The sequence below is a fragment of the Setaria viridis genome, chromosome 4 (assembly GCF_005286985.2).
Source record: "Setaria viridis chromosome 4, Setaria_viridis_v4.0, whole genome shotgun sequence".
In the NCBI taxonomy this organism is placed as follows: domain Eukaryota; kingdom Viridiplantae; phylum Streptophyta; class Magnoliopsida; order Poales; family Poaceae; genus Setaria; species Setaria viridis.
Window position 1 is genome coordinate 20,285,359 of NC_048266.2, and position 6,134 is coordinate 20,291,492.

The 6,134-nt window shown below is 46.1% G+C and overlaps 1 long non-coding RNA gene across 1 annotated transcript; it reads right to left on the reverse strand.

Annotated features, from left to right (window-relative positions):
* Positions 1 to 920: 920 nt before the first annotated feature.
* LOC117852009 (uncharacterized) lies at positions 921 to 2,479 on the reverse strand. The gene is made up of 2 exons (XR_004639703.2): positions 1,998 to 2,479; positions 921 to 1,847 (listed from the first exon to the last, which is right to left on the reverse strand). It is a non-coding gene; the product is annotated as an uncharacterized lncRNA (long non-coding RNA).
* Between the last annotated feature and the right edge of the window lie 3,655 nt (positions 2,480 to 6,134).

Here is a 6,134-nt window from a genome sequence, read left to right on the forward strand (position 1 = left end):
TAAACAAATGCATCAACTGAAGGTTGACTATATCCTATTTCAGCCGGTCAGAGGGTCAACATCTGTAGTCGCTCATGTTCAGTCCGACTCCAGGGTAACAAACTAAACACATGATGATTATTTACGTTCCTTCTTTCCTTAGTTTAAATCAATTACAAGATCACAATCTAACTTCGGATCCACTGTTACGAAGTTCTCAAATCAATGCTGCTTCTTGCAAAATAAGAACCTGATGAGTCAGTAGAGTACTCAAGAAACTCTACCAAATCCTTATGCAGCAGTGTTGATGAGGAGCAAGTTGACGCCGACAAACAAGATGGGGTACAACTTCGACAACGATTTCTTGCTCACCAACAAGAGTTAGCTACCTTGAACAAGAAGACAGAAGATTCATAATCAACTCTCAAATTGCAGTCAGCCAAGATTGAAAACTTAAAGAAGGTAGCACAAGATAATGAAGCACTCATTCGTCAAATGCTAAACTCTACTAGAGATTAAGATCATTGTTCTACTTTGTCCCTTGAGCTTATGACCTCGATGCAGCTTTGTTAATTTCTATTCTTTATGAGACAGTTATCTCGTAATAGTTTGTGATTTGTGATGAATAATATGTAGTGGTTGTCTCTATGAGGAACATAATTTATTTTCTTGTATACATAAATATGTGTGTTGTGTTTATTATTTTGCTAACGGGATCAGAATTGAAATAAAATCAATTATTTGTCCGATCCAATTAGTTAAATTTATGTCTGCGTTAAGTGGGCTTAGCCCACATATAATTGGGGCAAAAGTGTATTCCATTCATAAATCGGCACTAAAAGGACCGCAAACAATATGCACAACTTTTGAGCTCGACTACCGGAATCAATTTTGAGTTATCGGAACAACATTGGCATGTGGGAATAAATTTGGACTCGACCTAACAACAAATGGGCCAAATTCATTTTATGATGAAACAATTTGTCACAGCTGTCATGCCACATCGGATGCTACATCAGATTCTGTCCATCGTAGCAAAACAGGAGGAGCCAATTTATGATGTTTTTGTTGACGTTTCGTAGGCGTCATAGATACAATAAGGAACGTCACTAGTTGCGGTTTATGACGCTCGATTAATAACGGGGGATTTTTATCACTCGAGCATCATAAATCACAATTTATGACAAAAAATATGCTTATGACACGTTTTGATTTGTCATAGACCAGAATATTTCTTATAGTACTCGCCGTCGTGCCGTCTGCCTGCCTCCCACTGCGGCCCCCTTCCCCGACCTTCCTAACCAGTACACTGCCTCGCCCCCGCCGCCGACACTGGCTGTCGGACATCCTCCACCACCCTACCGGTGGAGTCATCGCTGCCTGGCCTCGCCGCCCGCAACCCACGCTCCTCCGCCGGGCATGCCGCTGCTGTCGGACAACCCTTTAGGCCCGCTGATCATGGTGCCTCCCTCACAATCACGAACCCAGGGAACCCAGAAACCAGGACCCCGCCAGCCTCCACCGCCATCCGCAGCTGGCCGCCCCCGCCCACCTCCCGCCCGCAGGCCACGGTCATCTTTCTTTTGCCATTGTTACTTTCTGTATGTCATGTTACTTTAATAGTCATCAATGTAACAAAAAGGGGTCTTTGGTTAACTTCAATGGAGACGCTTCTCCATATAGCTTTTGCGTAAAACGAATTCAGGTCACCAGCTCGCTCATACCCGTTCAAGCACCAGCAGAATTCAGCTCACCAAGCACCTCACATGCCTTGGAGACATTCTTTATGGTCCGTGATTTGGCCTCTCCCGCCGTCGTCTACGTGCCTGGCCATCCCCACCAGATAGCGCAATCCTTCCTTGTAATCCCTGTAGAGCATGCACCCGTAACCACCGTGGTTCACACGGCCAAATACCTCTTGGACATTTCTTCGAACACTTTCATGGCGTAGCCGACAAGCATGCACCAGCGTTGATGCGACAGCGATGGAACCGCCATCGTTTACGCAGAGGCCATACCTGACGATGTAAATGTGCATGGAGAAGCCAACGGCGAGCGGCCTGAGCTCGGTGCCGGCAGGGCGGCGAGCGCCGCCGTGAACCCTGGGCCTCCGCGCACCGCCTACCGCGCCGCCCCCTCCGCCTGCAGCGCTGCTCGCCGCCCTCCGCCCGCGTGGTGGTACAAGAAACCGAGACAAGGTGCTGCTCCCAGGGCTGGAGCCTGTGCTACGCGGCGCGCGGGAGGAAGGCAGCACCACTGTGGTGGCGGCCTTGACGCGTCCTGAGAAGAGCGCTCAGCGTGCGGCCCACTGCCCGCGATTCCCTCAGACTGCTGCGCCGCTAGCCGCGCTCGCTTGCAGCGCCGCCCATCGCTCTCCACCCTGCGTCTTCTCTTCCCCACAAAGGCAGCCATTGGTGTGGATTTGTGGCGGTACTGTTTCTGCGATAATGGAAAGGAGACAAGCAGATCCACTAGTTTATGCTTGGCCGGGTGGAGAGAAGTGACACCGAGAAGAGAGAGAGTCTGTCTGAAATCCTTGTCTTGTTGCTCCTAGTAGAGGCAGAGATGCAAGTGCTGAGAAATTCAGTTTATTAACCATTATTTCCCCTATTGATTTAATTAGCTAATGAGCTCTATATTTTTGCATACTAGACAAAGTGCACGGTATAAGATTCATGTGTTTCGTTTTGAGTACATGCACATTTACAAGTTCTAGAATGTAAATTGTTCAATTTCTTAAAAGAAGTAACTGCTATCTCCTCTGCAAGGCACGGCTAAACATTGCACTTCCAAATGTTTTACATGCATACATAACACGTATGGCTACATTTCTTCCTTGCCGAAAGTTCTAGAGATACTGCTAAATGCTGAACAACTTTTGCCTGAAAATTTTTGCGCCTCTAAGTGTCCCTTCTGATTGGCAAGTGGTCCAACTGTACCTTATTTTTCTCCTCAACTGAATTGCTTCACTTAATTTTTAATTGAACTTGGAGGCACTGCAAAGAAAACCATTCACATAGTTCAATTGTTGATTTTATTACAGATATTAGCTTATATTCTCAGAATCATAAAAGTAACTTTGTGCTGTGCTGTTGGTTATGTATGTTTACCGTACAATTTTGGAGCATATATCTCTAATGACCTAAATATGGTGAAATTTTCGACCAGAGATTGGGCCACGTCATCCAACAATATGGTCCGTCCCATCTCAAGCATACTCTCCTCGGCCGTCGATCACGGGCTCCGATCACTAATAGCGGTTTCGCGATGGCTCGACGGCCTTCCAGTCGGTTCCTAGAGCGTAGGCCCTGCCACAGCGACACCACTAGGGAGGCGCACCCCTCGGGCCCAGGTAGAGCTCCTCCGCTCCAGCAGCCTGCAGGAGAACGTGAACCATGAACCTGCGGCGGCCCTACGAGCTCTAAATGTTGCCGAAGAAACCCATGGTCTGGTGCGCGCCGGCGCACCTTGCTACTTCACAGCTCATGGCCCTCAGTGTCAAGAGGCTTGGGTTCTCCACCAAGTGTCGCAGCGGCTGTGCACGGTCACCGGCACGGTCTCCTTGCAATAGGGCATTGGCAGCAGCGGCAACGCCCATTCCATCGAGCAGTCCCTGCTTGCCTCCAATTGAATTTGCCTAGACAGCAACGAATTTGCATTAGAAGCAATAAAGCTGCGAGCTTTCTAGCTTTGTGAGGCTTTGGTAAACGACGGCAAGTGCAAGACAACCAACGCGTCTTGGTTTAATTGTACAAAGCTGGTGCCTGATCATTTTACAGAGGTAGAAACAACAAACGTAGAATTTTTTTATCTTCTTCTTTCCTCCTATTTATTTCCCTCCCATGTTGTAGTCGCACAGAAAGAAAGACAAATGGTAGAATTTAGTTTCTATTCATATAACCACAACAGCAAAAAGAAAAAACATGGTTCATGAACTTATGGACCATTAGAACAAGTATGATACATGTCCTGGCTTGAAAGTTTATTATTGTACCTTTTCTACAACTTTTCCCCACGTGTTGTGCTGCAGAAATAAATCAAGCTGTAAGCAAGGGAAAGAAAACCAAGAGACATGTTGCTAAAAGAGAATTTGAATGCTGAAGTCTGATGCTTTAAAGGTTAAGAATTTTTGCGCGCTTGTTTCTACTTGCATTTTAGAGATTTACAAAGTGCAAAAATAAAAGTACTGAATCGGTGCTAAAAGTAGCTTTCGAGTTTGTCAAGAAGCATGCTATGAGGCATGGTCAGTCAAGATGGGATTTGCCCCTCTCTATTTGAGAGAGATATCTCGGGGCCCCTCGAGTGATTGGATCCAGAAATGCATGGCCATGCTACGTGCGGTTAAGAGGTAACCTAGAAAGGGATTCCGAATCATAGGATCGAGAAAGAGAGGTCGGCTTGGAGTTAGATGAAATATCATGAGGCAAAGGGAATAGCATGTATGTGATGTTGTGATGGTTCGTCTGATATGATCTTCATGTGCTTATAGGAGTTAGCATGTCTTGCTAGAGGCCGCTACTAACTATTAGCCGAGTAGGAGTACTCGGGCCATGTCTATATGTATATGAACCTATAGGGTCACACACTTAAAGGGCTGGAAGCCCAATCGGATATGATATGAATTGGACCAGGTTTAGGAGTACTAATGGGCCTCGGACCCAGAGGCCCGTTAAGAACCCCTATATATTGAGGGGTGGGGGGCGCCCTAGGTTTCACCCCTTTTTGGTCGAACCACAGCTGCACCCCTTCCCACGCCCTCACCTTTGTTGCAACTCGTGGACCTAGCAGTCCGGCTTGTGACGCTTCCTCCCCGCATGTGTGGATACCTTGGAGGTGTTGTATCTACAACACTTGGATGAGCTGCCTCACGAGAGCTCCGACAAGGAACCTGACAAGCAGGGGCACGAGGAGGATGCCCTTGCACGTGGACGAGCTGATGAGGAGCTGCTAGACGTGGATGTGTTCGACTACACTGCGGCGACATGTGATCTACTACACTGCCCCAACGCGCTTCATCAACTTCCGTATTTGCACATTTAGTGGTAATCCCGTGATCCATGTACGACAGTCTTACTGGTTTACGCAGTAGAAAATTTTGTTTTGCGCTAGCGTAGCCTACCTCGTAACCCTACAGTGGTATCAGAGCCGTAGCTGTTTATTTATGCATTCGGGATGTATGCATATGGAGATATGCAGTTTTTCAGATTGATCTATGACCTGGGTTCGTGTTCTTGCTGCAATGGTCGTGTAACGACATACTCCTACCGGTCGGATTCCCGCCATCGGAGTAAGTGATATACGTAATGCCAGTTGCAGCAAGCGAAGATCAATATGATTGATCAAATCGAAACCTAGGTTCATACACCGAGCACATATAATGCACGGTAGTCGATTGGATCTACTACCGGATCATATTTTTTTTACCGTGATCATGTGTTTCGGTGAAACAGCCGTAACTTTTCGGTACGATCTCCGATCGAGAAAAATTTTATATGAAAATTGATCTACAAAAAAAGTTACACATGAAATTCAATCACTTTGTCATTTGTGGTAAAATTAGATTTCCCAAATTCGGCTTGGAAGATGGAGTTTTGGGTCATTTAAGTTTGGAATGTTAGAACGCCTAACTCTATTTTGTAGAATTTTGTGATCGATATGGCCCCTATGTATGTGATGCATGTGTGTAATTGATTCGTGACCTGCGTGTCACGCGTACGGCAACACGGCTGGAGCCATATGTATTGTCACCTTAATGTATTTAATGACCTGCGTGCCAATCTGTGATGATCCAAGCAACTATGTAATCCTCTTTACTAGCTATTAGATGTAATAGCGTGTACTAGTTCTTGGAGGACTCATCGCTGGAATGATTGAGCACATGGATCATGGAGATGGAGATCATCATGGTGAACAAGTTCTATGGAGATGGAGATCGCTAATAGAAATCGGGTCATACTGTGTCACAACTGTGTGCATGCTATTTTGTTTTATTTTACTCCTACATGCTGTGATGTTAGAAGTAGAACGATCCCTCACAAAGTTTAAGTTAGTATGCCCTCCCAACTAAAACTTGAACCATCCCATGTCTTGTACAATTGGTGGTGGGTCTATGAAATTATACTAGTTTTCCTTGACTAGACGGGTTTGTATCGGAT